Below are 15,278 nucleotides of genomic sequence, written 5' to 3'. Positions count from 1 at the left end.
GGTAGTCTCCCTAGGGGCATCTGTTCGCATTACACGCGAGTTGAGCGTGAACATACGCGAATGTTATACGGGGCATAATTAGTGTATACGCATCCCTAATTTTAATCGAGAGACGATTCCTTACGCGGACGATAGCAGCGTTTTGATTCGAATTTTGCTACTTCAAATTTGAAAGCTCTAACGCCATTCGTTTATTGTACCTTTCGAGTACATTTGTGGATTACAAATCCCATAATATACACTCAAAAAAATGATCTTGCAACTTGAACAAAAATTTTATAGGTGTAAAAAATTAACGGAAACAGATAAATTATCAGGAAAAATACTGTGATACCGCATATATATTTTGCACTTGATCAATTTAAATGACAGAGACAGAATTTATATCTGTACTATTAGTGTAATTTAGACAGAAAATTTTTCTGTCATGCCTATCTTTATGGCCTATTGTCAATTATATTTGATGTGAATAATATTTGGCAATAGGATTTAAATTTTCTAGAGGTATTGCTAGAATATTGCTGCTATAAATTCTATACGTGACAAACATTATTCTAACAGATACAAAAAGTAGCTATAAATTTTAATTGATACATTTAGAAAAAAAAATATATCTACATTAGCAAAATATTTTTTTAGTGTATGACAAGCATATGTTTTAGTCATTTACAATTATATTTACAATATAACGTAATATCTTGAAATAGAACTCGTCTCGCGTTTTTCCGTAATTCCTCATTTCGTCGTGATAGATAAACCGTTGAAAGATGCATTTACCATCATGATTTCTCCATCACGGGTGGTCCGTCCAACGTCGAGTATTTTTTTTTCTTCTGATAAAATCGGGAATCTCTCTATAAAAAAAGCGATGCGTCAATGCCATAGCGAGACATCTGGCAGGGTCATAAAGATTCTCAGCGAGTTCACCAGTGCACAGAGAGCAAGGGTGAAAGAGAAAAAGAGAGAGAGAGAGAGAGAGAGAGAGAGAGAGAGAGTAGGTGCCAATGGTGTATAAAGTGAAAACGAGAAGAGTAAAGAGCGGTAGCAAAATAAATATAAAAAGAAATTGAAGAGGAATGGAGCGAAGAGAGAAAGAAAGAAAGGGAAAGACTTGCAGACGGATAAGAAGGATGCGAGGTAGCACTTAACCGCGGCAAAATGAGTCCCCCGAGTTGAACCAATTCCCATCCGGTGACGTCATCGTTTCTAGTGAACTCGGAATTGGTTAAAGAACAAGGCAATATTTGTAACAACTAGGTACAATTAATATGATTTACAACTAGCTATCTATATCATTCGAGTCTTGAATTTAAATCGATTTAAGTAAGTCTTTTTAAGCTTTAAAAATGATGAAGAAAAATATTGTAATTTTGTCTGTGAATCGCTACTGTAATTGTATCACACAAAGGATCCTACACTGTGAAGCGCACATATTTGCCTTGCAGAATAAAATCGTGGTACTTAATCATTCCGCCGGGTAGCAAAAATGTACATTTACCACTCGACGAGCGCGTAAAGAAAGAAGCGACACAAGAAAGAAAAGGGGAGACCTGTCTCTTTGTGTTCGCTACGGAATAAAGAAAAAAAAAAAAAATATATATATATATATATAGAAAGAATAGCTTTTAGAGCAAAATTTTTTTAGTATTTTTCTAGTAAAATTTTTTTTGTATAAATGAATTTATATCTAGTCGCATATATATGTATGTAAATGTTGCATATAAACTTTTGTTTTACTGAATTTATATGGATATGTACGTGTAAATTTTTTTTTATTTTAACTAGCAAAAAATTTGTGTTTGATATAATTTCTGCGAGTCGTTTCTTACCTTTTTATTTCTGCAAAGTTTAAATATAGGCATTTATGATGGATTAAAAATATTACAGTACGTTTTTTGTTATCGTTTTTCATGTTAGCTTATACGTATCAGTGACATTTTTGTAATATTTAACGAAGAACAAGCTTCTATGTGAACTTAGCACTCTATTTTTAACTAAGTTTTCGAAAAGATAATAATACTTTGTTTGTAATTGCCTATACAGTAATTTTGTTTATAGTCAATGTCATAAAAATAATATTTTGTACAAATACTTATTATCTGATTTAAAAAAAAGTCACGACTATATTTGGATTAAAAACGATTGTAATGGTTTGTAATAATGTTTCTTTTATTTATAATTGGATCATTTAAAAGTTATATATTTGCAATGGATAAAAAATGCAATCTTATATTATATTAGCGATTTTATATTATTTATTATATATTTTTTTATTATATGTTAACGATTATCTTAACGTAGGTATAATTTATTTTTTTTCTGTCACATAGAATTTTAATGATAAATATACATATATGAAATAACAAGTATATATGAATTTTAATGATATTAAATGTTTTTAAGTTATTTTTCTATTGTCTTTTACAAATACTATAAATACTATTGTCTTCTATATTTTATTTAAGAGAGTGCTAAATTCATATAGAAACAAGCTTTAATTTTTGAATCATGGAGTATATAAGTATGGAGTACATAAGTATATACGTACAATTTAATGAAAAAATTTTTGTAGAATGTCGAGTTTTAATTACATCTTTGTAGCTTCTTACATTTTTCCGAAGCAATTATCCACTTTAATAATATATAAAATTTGTAGTTCTAACGTCTGATAAATTAAACAGATAATATAAATAAATATATCCGATATATGACATACGAATATATCTTAATTAATTTGAAGAATTTTATTCATGTTCGTATTCTCTGTAATAATTTTGTTAGACGCGCGATGAGCGCGGACTGTCATAATCATAAGGACGGTGTTGCATAAACGGTGGCGCACAAAGCGATTTAAATGAATACGTCGGGCTGCAAAGGGAAACGTGGCGGATGCGACGATCCTTAGTATTCAACTTGCGACCGACGCAAACGTTTAAGAATCTCGTGATGCAGAAGGGAAGAGAGACGCGAAGCAACCGACGGGACTTTTCGAGAGACGCGAATCAGCGAGACGTTGTTGTCGGACGAAGCAAGGAAAGCGAGTAAAGTCTCAGACGGCGACCCAATTTCGCTTCTCGTATCATTTTAACATTTCGACTCCGTCGTTTCGCATCGAAGACGCGATATAGTTACGCGGACACAGAGATATATTTACATTTATCTCATATTACGTCTCGGTCGGACGCAGTAAAAAATTGTGCGTCCACTTATTAAAATTTGCTTGTGTTATCGTGCTTTGATTACTACTTCAATGTAAAATTAACGTATACAATGATATGTTATTATTTTTATATATTTGTTAACATTTTCAAATCAATATGTCTCAAAGTTAGTTTAACATTTTAAATAAAAGGTAAAGTAAATTTTTTAATAATTATAAACTTTAAAGTGTTCTATCAATATTTCTTATGAGTTGTTAACGAAAATAAAATGTGTCAATTACTTAATATTTTTAGTTTTGTGTGTGTCAATAGGTAACACACAACGAATGATTTATTTTAACTTAAAATTTAAAAAGTTAACTTTCTGAGACATGCAAAAAAAATGTTAAAATTAGCGTTGTATTTTTTGCTGTGAATTTTTTTACGAAATTCTTACATTAGCAATAGTTGTTTGCAAAAATTATATAATCAGATCATACATAGTTACAACGAACTATGTTATATATAAACTTCTAATTACCAATTGTAGGTCGGAGAATAATCAGACATGCAAATCCACATTGATAAAGCGATCGGTTAAATCAATATTAATCAATATTAATTATTAAATTTAATAATTAAATCAATATTAAAATTTAATGATCGATTATAATCTAGATGTAATAATTTATAAATTTAGCTTTTTTCTTGATCTTTGTGTAGAGTTATAGATGGAATTTGAAACGTTATGAGTCACTGCAGATTCCTTCCGACATGCTGTGTATGTAACATGTCATAGAGTGCTTAATACGTAACAGTTATGCACTAATTATATTTAACATACTGCGCCCTAAGTAAGTTATATAACACGACTCAGTGGACTGAATTTTAAAGCGTCTGTCACTCTTATCGCCGCTAATGACGTAATTATGAGCGAATTGCGATCGCATTAGACACTAAGAGTACTTTCTTCGGCGCTGATGTCATTTGCGGATTTGTAATTCGTAAAAGCCATCTCTCCTGATACGGTGTTCGTAGAACTATAACTCTTTGTTTCGAAGTCTAAAAAATCGAATTATAAGAGACTCGATGCAATCGAGGCATTTAATGCTTTAAATTAAATATTTATATTAAATATTGTAAAATCCGCTATGGAATTCTATAAATACAATAAATTTTAAATTCATGAAAGAAAAATGCAAAGATTTACGACAGAATATATAATAATTGCTCACGTTACAAGAATTATACGAAAAGTGAATCCTGTTTGAATAATAGATTGCCAACTTCTCTCTTCGCGCAAGTATATTCAAGTACGTGTTGAAAGTACTTCTACGAAGCAGTTACCAGGTTTTCCTAGATACCATTGTAAATGGCTAAGGCACGTACTTCCATCTTCCTGAACCTACCTACCTACCTTATATAGTGCAGCAGCGACGGAGTTTCCTACCAGTCGCACGCACAAGTGTCTTAATACGACAATCGGTATCGAGGCTTTTTAGCGGTTAATAAGTCCTTGGCGAATGACGTGACTGTGCCAATTAAATTACAGATGATCGTATTACTTTGGCTACATCTCGCATTTTTTTTTACATCTATAATTCTCTCTTTGTTTCTCTTCGATGATGAAACGTTCGATGCATTTGGCAACAAAAATCACGCGAATAAAATATCGAAATGTAGGGTAAACTAGGATATGATGGCCATAAACTGTAATTTTTTCAATAATCGCTACATAGGGCGCTTTTTTAGTCATTATTAAAGATAATCGATATTTACAGTAGTTTATGCGCATACATTATTCGAAATAACGATATTGTGAATCTTATATCATATTTTTACTTTTAACTACCCGCAAAGTTTTTCACGTGTCCACTAAAAACTGTTATAACGTCGAATAAATTACAGTTAAGCTATCGTAATCGACGTTAGACATATTATAAAGATATGTAAATTTTTGTATGACCTATAATTTTTATTTTTGTTTTCACTATTTTTTATAAATACTATGGCCATTTTTCCGTCACTATGGTCATCTTTTTCTTAAAAGTTGGATAAGATGACCAATGTTTATGTTGTACTATTTTGATAATATGAAATTTCTATTAAATATTTTCTTTTTAATTTCGATAGTATTAGGTAATTTAAGCTTCAGTGAAGATAATATGCAAACACTATTAAAAAATAACAAAAATAAAAGTATGTTTTTTGCATTTTAAAAAAGTATGGCCATCTTACCCGAGTTTATCCTATATATAATGAAGAGCAAAATTTAATTTAAATAATTTTGTCATCTCTCTTGATGACTTTGCAATTTAGCACTTTATAGCGAATTTTATATTATTCGGTACTGGGTTTTAATTTAATTTTTAATTAAAGTTTGAGAAGTTGATCGAAGTATACGACTCACGAAGGCTCTACTCTTATTCATTGTAACGTTAAATTTTCACTGAAAATTTTGCGAAGAACTTGTCAAAATCCAAGATGGTATTCACGCCGCGTTAGAAGCGCCGCAGAGGGGAATCTCCTGCCGGGATATAGAGAGACGAGTATATTTGCGGAAATCTCGCGAGTCGATGTTCATTCAGTTTTCGCGAGCACAGGTGTCTTACGAAAATACGAACCGCATAACTCCCGCACGTTTCCGGCGAAATACGTTACGAGCGTTATATCACGGTTCCTCTTCTCCTCCTCCTCTGCTGGAGTAGACGTCAGACGGCGCGGAGAAAAATGTTAAACACGGCCACGTCCGATACGAGATACGGGAGGGTGGGCGAAAACTGCACGTGTCTGGATTTCCGATTTTTCATCGTTTCATCGGGGATCACCGATGCGTCCTGACGGCGTTACCCGCCGCGAATAATGCACCAGACGTTTCCCCGCGTCTCAGTGCCTCTCATCTTCGTGCTTTTGATGAGCCTTCGACTCGCGCGGATCTTTCTTTTTGGCCGCGCACGCGACGCGCGGACCACGACGTGATATCGATAGGTTCCGACAGCAGCCGGGCTATTTCGAACGTGCGTACTGTGCCGAACTGTTTTCGCGGTAGCCGGCCATCCGGGCGTGAGTTTTCGCGAGATTCTCAACTTAGCTTTCCCGGGAAAGCTTCCGTCTTGTCGCGCGACAGGTTCGAATGTCTTCTATGTAACTGTCTATCCACATGGTATTCGGCGGTGCTCAACCTGCAATTCCACGGTCTTACGCGGTCGACGCCGTAGATAAAACTATTCGCGGTCCAGACACTCGGAATGTCGACTCCGTAAGCGTTTTGCATAATATTCCCAACAGCGCCCGTAGAGGTGCTCAGTTTGCTTTCCCGTCGAAATAGCATATTGTACGTTTTGGGATATTGTTAGGTAATCGATTGCGAAAACAAATGTTGCAACAATGTATCCGTTATTGATTGCATCCTTCATGGTCGCGGTGCTATAAAATTTTTCAAAATGTCATCTTTTATTTCATTCGCTATTCATGCGAGGAAGTCGCCCACGTGTCGACAAAGGCCTCTATATCTTTCGAATAAAACGAGAAAGACAGAGAGGGTGTGGCTGGATTAGCTAACGCGATCTAAATTTAAAATCTGGATATGTTTTATTGCTCAGTGTCGTAAAAACAACGCGATTCCATAACGTTCTATCTTATCTTTCTTTCGGATCCTAAGCTGCAGGTGGAGTTGTCGTGTAGGCGTTCAACAATAAATGGAAAAGATGTAATTCTCGCAGTGTGTTTTGTACGCCCCCCCCTTCCCCCCCCGTATTCCTGAAATTGACACGACTATAACAATCGTTTCTACTTTACGACTCGCTTCGTCGTATATGGAAAAAAGTCGGGGGTGTCACATAACTTGTATATGCATTGGCTGTATATAATATGCAGATTCGCATTACATAACGCAGGCGACGTCTTTTCCATCGCGTTACGCTTCAAAAATTTTCTCGATCAGAATCACGTATCGGAACCGTTTATAAATGTTACATATATATATATATATCATATAGCAGAGCTCGCGTCTCGTTATCGAAAAGTCGCACGCCTTTATTATTACACGTGTCACAGAGTGGCACTTGTGTAGCTCGAACGCGATTTCGATATCGATTCGATATCGTCGAGAATCCCGTCTCCACTTCTCGACTGTCAATTTGATGCTTTCTCAAGATCGGTTCGCAGTACCGAAATAAACTACAAATAATGCTTGCGACAGACTCGTTTGACGATGTCGTTTCGCTACCAGTGATTCTCAGCACGAGAATCTTGCACCGTCATGTCCTTGTCGAGGATAGATAGATTTGCGCGTGTGTTAATTCGGAATTCCGTTTTTCTCCTTGCGATATCGAGGAGTATCAGCAAAATATTCTCACCATCCGAGAACAGTATTTTTGAATTGGCGAGAGATCAGTATCTCCGTGGTTAAACTCTAGGCATACCGCGTACTCTCTCTCGCGTAATTTCCTGAATATTCAAAGGACGCGCGATACCGAAGCGCTTGGTGCTTGTGGTTTCGTGAACTTACCTCGACGTATAATTTCGTCTGTGCGCCACTGTCTGCTTAGTCAGGACAAATAGGTATGCAGTTATTCTGAGACTGCCGGGGTGAATGCCCACGAATGTTCACGTGGCCGCGTTACAGCCTCTCTCTGTGTTCGCGAAAGCTCCAGTCAAATATTGCCGGACAGCTCCTAATGCGTACCGGAATGCCTTAATAAAGTGTCGATTATTTTAACGCTGTTTGCACTCTATGAGAGGCTCGATTGGACTTTGCGAGAAGAGATTGAACGGTATTCGAGGCGTTCAATACGGGACAGAGTGGCACAATTAAAATTACATAAACTCTCATTTTAGGGTATGATGGGCCATAGGCTGTAATTTTTTCCATAATCGCTACATAATACGCTTTTTTAGTCATCATCAAAGATAACCAATATTTACAGTATTTTATGTGCATACATTATTCGAAATAACGATATTGTGAATCTTATATCATATTTTTACTTTTGACTACCTGCAAAGTTTTTCATTTGTTCACTAAAAACTGTTATAACGTCGAATAAATGACAGTTAAGCTCTCGTAATCGACGTTAGACATATTAGAAAGATATGTACATTGTTATATGACATATAATTTTTATTTTCGTTTTCACTATTTTTTTATAAATATTTTGGCCTTCTCTTCGTCACTATGGTCATCTTTTCCTTAAAAGTTGGGTAAGATGGCCAATGCTTATGTTATACTATTTTGATAATACCTATAAAATTTCTATTAAATATTTTCCTTTTAATTTCGATAATATTACGTAATTTAAGCTTCAGTAAAGATAATATACACTATTAAAAAAATAACAAAAATAAAAGTATGTTTTTTGCATTTTAAAAAACTATGGCCATCTTACCCAAGTTTACCCTAATATTAGAATAGCTTACTATAATAATTTAACGATATCGTATGATTGAAAATGTATATATATATATATATATTTATTATATATAAAATTTTACTAATATAATACAGCGATAGGCATAATATAGGGTAAGTTAGTCGGAGCTTCGAACTACGTCACGATGAAATTAATGTTATTTATAACCATCGTACAAGTTTAATCTCGCACATTAGCTTGACGTTTATCCGTGTTTCTCGTTAACCCCCGGCGCGGACTAACTATAATGAGCTTAGAGTAACGCGAAGTGAACTTATAATGAAACGTCACGTGCATGCTCACCTGGAGCAAATGAGATAAACGATAGATACCGCTAATTACGTTCTGCCGCGCTAGTTTTCAAACTTGTTACGCGAATCCTTGCGATTTATCCCCCTTTCTTCGCGAAATTCCGTACGTGATATATGAGAGCTAGTACATGCATATTTTGGCGGTTTATGCGAATCTCACATGACAATATATTTCGTGCGAGTAAACATAGCAAGAGATTATTTTACACTGAAATTTTTGAAATAGGATGTACGTAGAGTTAGCTGGAAAAGAATTAGATACTGTTATTATTTCTGCGTGCTCAATTGTCGTTGTGCGTTATTGTTATATTAATTGGATCGTTTCATTGACAATATTAATTTTCCGTTAGAAGAATCGTTTTACAATCTTACTACGAATTAATTCTCGCGTTGCTAAGCATTCAAAAATAGAAGGTGAATCAATTACGCGGTTAAGTGTTTAAGCTGGAAGAAGCTATCGGCAGTGGAGTGGAAAAGTAAACGATGGTCGATTTAATATAATCATTTGTCCACCATTCTTTGAATACAATCTCGTTATCTCGTAGCTGGCCGAAATTCTTGCAATTTAATTGAACGCACGAAGCGCCGATCTATTAGCGCGTGCTAATATGCGCTTATTTTCTTAGCGTAAAATCAATAAAGATCTACTGGTATCTTGATGGCGGCAAAATTTATTCCCGCTGTCTCATGTTTGAAATGGCATTTCGGGAGAGTTGATTCGTCGAGTACATCTGGTGCCATTATTGTTAAATATTCACGCGCGTAAATAAATAATCCGCATCTCCTTTATATTTATAGGTAGATGATATCAGTTATTTTTCGTGCTTAATATAGCTAACGATTATAATTTTTTAAATAAATTGTTTAGGAAAATTCAATTAAATTTATTTCTGAGAATTAATATATTTCTTTTCTACCTATGTTATTATTATATATTATACCAGAATTATTACTTATTTTCACGTTTATTATTATACAATTACTTCTTATTATAAGGATGTTATTATTGTTGCAGCGAAAAATAAATAAATTGTGTGTTTTTTTTAATTGAAAATTGTGAATTTGGAGAAAACTTTATCACATATATTGCTCACAGAAATTGTACGTACGACTGATGAGAATAGCAGTCTTATCAACAACGTTTTACGATCATTAAGGGATGATTAGACGTTCGAGAAAATATTTTTGTACAACAAGAATCGTTTCCCTTTTCTCTCGCTTCTTCGAGTCAGTCGGTTTCGCGAGAGAGCAACGAGGAGTCTGTAGACTATTTTTAGTATCTTCGCCTCTCTCGCGTAGCAACGCAGTGCAGGCAGGGTCAATCCCGCTTTAGTCAGGTCAGGAAAGTTGCAGACACTTACGTTGTTTTCAAACCGTCCGGAAGGCGTAGTTTTTCCTCTTTCGAATCGCCGCTGGTGGTCGTGCTTTTGCAGCAACTTTCGCATTCGCTAGTCCGGAATCGTTTCCGCTCGCTTCTTCCTCCCCCAACATGATTTTACGTTCGCAAAGAAACTTTAAAAGTTATTTTTAAATATTTACGTAGCATGGAAATTGATTTTTATTCAGAGGCAATAATCGTATGATACGCCGTTCTTTATATGTATGTGTATTTGGCTTTGAAACAACTCATGTTTGACCTCTATTGAGATTGTTAAACACATTATTTAAATTCATGTTATTTTTATGATTCGTGTACAATATTATGTAAAATTGCTTATAAAAATGTAACAAGTTTCGAATAAAAATAACTTCCTTAATTTTTTTTATTTTACCATTAGAGAATTTTAATTAAATTAAATGATATAGGAGTTGAGCTCTTACTTTGTATCTCAAAAAGAGAAGAAAATAAAATAAAAATAATTTTCCCCAGGTTTAAAAGAATAAAGCTCAACAAAAAACTGTAGAGTAAATAATTGCAAAAGAGGATTGCCCGACTTTTTGCTTAATCGAAGTAAATGTTACATTGAAAATTGTCAGAAGCAGGATAGAAAATTCGACTTTGAGTTTTGCAAATCATTTCGAGTCCATTCGACAATTCAATTGCGGAAATATACGAGCTCAACTTTCGTACATGTAGCGTAAATAGGACACGTTCTCATTGGTGAAAATGATCTCAACGGAGGAGTACACAATGCGTATTTCTCTTATTGTTAGACCCGCCGCGCGTCGTCTCGATTCCGGAATTCCGAATCGTACAAATGTCTATATACGCGATTGTTCTGTCCCTTTCGGCGGTGTAAATGCCTTAAATCAAGATGGAAAGCGTGACCCAATTGATTCTAGCTCCGTAACTTATATAGCGTCGTACTGTTGGATGCCACGACGTGGAGATACGCATCGAGATGCAAATACTGAATTCAAATATTTGTCCCGTTGCTGTAGTTTGAAGCAGATGTTATCTTACTTGGCATCGCCAGGAACGATTTCCAGATTTTGCCTACAGGGAAACTAAATATTTATGTCGCGATTCGTATAATGGACGAATAAGTGTGCGATAAATATCAGTAACAAATATTCCTGATCAATTGAATTCTTTTGTAATCTCGCGTATGAATGGGATTCGAAATTTTTATCAAATCGAGAGGAAAAATATGTATGTTTATTTGCGATTTGATATGTTCATGTATTTTATACGAAACTTTTAAATTTAAGACACGCGTTCTTTGTCATCATGAAAGGGAAATAAATTACTCTCATTGGTATAACGATTCGTCATACGGTCATAACAATACGTGGACAGAGGTGAGGCATCGATATTTAAGTCTCCCGCAGAGCCAAGACCGGATGCGCCGACATGCGCAATTGATTTCATAAACGCACGTGAAAATATGAGGGCTGCGTGACTCACGCCAGTGCCATATGGGTTCTTCTGCATTCCCCGAATCGAAAATTTCTTCCAATTTTTAACCTCAATTTTCTCACGTTTATGGATTCGAGAGGATTGTGATAGGTTTCATTATATATATATATATATATATACACAGAAATTGAGTACCCACTTTATCTCACATAGGTAGTAAACGAATAGTTTTCCATTTAAAGATTTAAAAGGGGATATTTTTTTCGGCAAAACTATAAATTGAACATTCTCAAGAGAGAGTGATCTGACTGCTTAAAGTATCAAAGTACATGTTAGATTGAAAATTGAGGTGGAAAGTTTGGAAAAGGAAAAATTTTGACTAGGGCGTGTACGAACGGGCGTGCTCGTTTCTGACAAGGCGCAGGGGGAAAAGGATTTCTAGGACGAGAGGAATTTCGCTGCTCTGTAAGTCTGCTGAGTCGCGAGCTCAAAAGGAATCTTCTTGCGCTTTAAATCTTCCACTAGGAAATTTTCGTGCGACGGACGTGATTCCCCGAAGAGAAATGCTCGTAGCCATCGCATCCTTATGCACCGCAAAAATCGCAACCGGAAGGGGGACGAACGACGCGGGACTGGAATCCGGCAGAGCGGAATTAGTATAAGGAAACAATTGGCATAGAAATTGATGGTTACCGCTGGAGGGCGAGATGACGACGAAGACGAGTTAGCATGCAAATTACGTTGGTTAGTCCTTGAAGTTACGTCGCGTCTCTCGCGTTTCCCTCGCAAACGCACTGTCAGAGTGCGAATACAGTATCATAAAGAAGTCCGAAATGGATGCACGCGCCCGTATATCCTGTGAATTCGATAGAGACAATTGACAAAACGAGACATAAGAGACGAAGACTCGGACACTCGATTTTATATTATCGATTTTACTATTTTAATCTATCTCGCTTTTTTCACTTCTTTATTTTTGTCTCTCTTTACGTGCCTATTTACAGCAACGTCATCGAGAATGGACGGATGGACGGATGGACGGATGGCTCGAGCCGATTAGTCGAGTAGTGCTGGATGCACATCATGCGTAACGCGACGTCACCATCACGTCAACGTAACGTCAAATATTCTTACATTGATTGAATGTGAGTGACAATTCAATTCTATGACGGTCAGTGTGTTTTGTCCTATTTCATACACATGTGTAAGTACACTTTAATATATAATGTGCATTCAGCTTGATAAAAATGCGCGATGCGTAATTAAGTGCGCAGAATGAGACGTTGAACCCAGCTCGATCGGCAGAGATTGCCTTTTGCGATTAAGCAAAAGTGGGTTAATGCTGTCGAGATCCGCGTGCATCCGTAATGACGTTGACATCCTGAATCCCCCTTCCCCTTTCCCCCTCTCGGCCATTACGCCAGAACAATAGTGTGTATACTTAACGCCGTTTTATGGTTCTTTTTTTCCGGATGCTCGGTGGCGCCGCACGGTGAACGATCGAGAGCTAGGTGCAGCCTCTCTTAATTGCACGGGGAACCATGAGACGCGCCTTTTTCGGCCTAATGACCGTAATTAATAAACGAATTGTATTAGCTAACTAGTTCACGGTACGGTTTGCACGTGAATAATGAAGCACGGTACTTGTTTTTTTTTTTTTTTTTTTATCAAACAAGAAAAGGAACACCGTTCGTTTTTCCAAGTACCTTTGTTTTTGGGAAAGGAAAAGGACGAAGGGAGGGGGGAGGGAGCGCTTGTTACGCCCCGTATACGGCGCGCCTTTTCCGTCCTACGGAAAAGTGCTCGGTGCGTGCGCGAAAAGCACGTCCGCTTTCCTCGTGGTAGAAATGTTCCGCGATGCGAACAACTCGGTCAAGGAACTTTATTGCACGAGGAACTTCACTCACATAACGATGCATACGTCTATTTGAATGTATAACGACCCGGCGCAAAACGGTTTCCACGTTATCACGTTCCCCTCCCGCATTGCCCCGCCAGCTCTATGCTATTTTCCATTCTTACTTCTTCACGTTTGTAATTTATAGTTTTCGCCATTTTTACCGCCGGCTAACGATGGTCCAACAATGCCTTCATTTTAATGCGAAAGAGGCGAGGGTCGTAAAATATTATACAAGACGTAACCAGAGAGAGAAATAAGGCTGATTTACGTTATTCCTTAATATATCAGACCGCGCGTGTAAAATCTGAAGAAATAGGATTTCTGCTATTTTAGGTACTCTGGAATTTGACCATGTTCCCGTGCGAAACGGCGAATAAAATTTTCGTAGCAACGAACGCCGGTACTGATAATAGCGATGCACGATGTAAATCGTATTCAGCAATTAAGGTTTACATTAAACGCAACGTTAAAGCGATATTAATGACGATGGTAATTTTCGATAAAATTGCCGTTCAGTTTCATCGCCAAGCACATAATCGATGCAAATTTTTATTGTTGTTACATCGTTGCTTTATTTTCAGGCACTCTGCGAATTGTATTTTCTCCTCTCTCTTGCGGCTAACAAAATCGTTTGCGAACTTCTGTATCGATATTTTATTTCGTTTCGTTATAAATATGTGACAATTAAAAAGTTGTAACAATGAGAATTGAAAAAAAAAAAACTTTTTTTAAACACAAGAAATCTATCAGTTTTATTAACATATAATACAAAAATTATATATAATTTGAATACACAATTTGATAATCAAATTTTACATTAAAAAAGAAGAAATATAAATGAACAAATTTGATTATCAAATAACTTTATATAATTTTTTTGCATATATACTTTATATATACTAATAAAATATTGACAGGAACTCTCGAAACCTATCAATTTTTATATTAGATTTTTTATTTAACTTTTTTAAATTGATTTTTTAAAATTAATTTTATCTTTCCATTTATTTGCAAATAAAAGTCAAAAATAGCTCAATAAGTGGAACAATGAGGAAATTGTTGAAACTAGGTTGTAAACTCTGCTATACAATCAATACTACAAAATTTTACGTACATAGGCGAGAAAATAAATGTAATGACGTTGATTACAAAAAGTTCAATATTAGGATAGTAAATATAAAATTCTAGTTATTTTAATAGAATGTTTTTCGTTGATAAACAATTTTTGACGAAACATTGATCAACGAATCTTTTTCTTACGCTACACGGAATAAAATCGTTGCTCTGATCATCGAGAGCAACTCTGACGAAGGGAGCGGCGGGGTTTCGTGGGTGCCCCAGATGAGGAGTCGAGTTGTCAGTCAGGCGGTCAACAACCCGTCTCCTTATGAAGTGTCGTAGTATCGCGTGCTTTCGCCCATTAACCCGGTTAATCGTACGCTCGTTAATTCCCATCTCGCGCGGCACTTCTGATCCATTCTTAACTCGCCCGCGTTTTGTCATTCTTCCCCTCCCCCTCTCATCCTTGCAACATTAATCGTTTCTGGAGTCTGGATGCTGTGCGAAGATAATATCTGATTGTGAGAGTTGTCCGCGCAAAACAGTATCGCCGATTAGTTGGAAATTATATATATATATTAATTGATCGATGATCAAAATAAATTACTTGGTATTAAACTGCGACACATGAAGGGAGTCATATTATTTTATTCGACA

The 15,278-nt window shown here is 35.9% G+C and overlaps 1 protein-coding gene across 2 annotated transcripts in view; it reads left to right on the top strand.

Moving 5' to 3' along the window:
• LOC140665288 (uncharacterized) overlaps nucleotides 1-15,278 on the top strand; it is a 66,441-nt gene that overhangs the window by 6,749 nt on the left and 44,414 nt on the right. Inside the window, exon 2 of one of the 2 annotated variants that reach the window (XM_072891200.1) lies at nucleotides 12,667-12,807. The exons of the other annotated variant lie outside the window; for it this stretch is intronic. The gene's annotated coding sequence lies outside the window, so the exon portion shown is untranslated. The remainder of the gene's footprint in view (nucleotides 1-12,666; nucleotides 12,808-15,278) is intronic. 2 annotated transcript variants of the gene reach the window in all.

Source organism: Anoplolepis gracilipes, chromosome 4 (assembly GCF_047496725.1).
Source record: "Anoplolepis gracilipes chromosome 4, ASM4749672v1, whole genome shotgun sequence".
Lineage (NCBI taxonomy): Eukaryota > Metazoa > Arthropoda > Insecta > Hymenoptera > Formicidae > Anoplolepis > Anoplolepis gracilipes.
The sequence above is the reverse complement of the archived record's forward strand: the minus strand, read 5'-3'. Positions and strand labels throughout refer to the sequence as shown.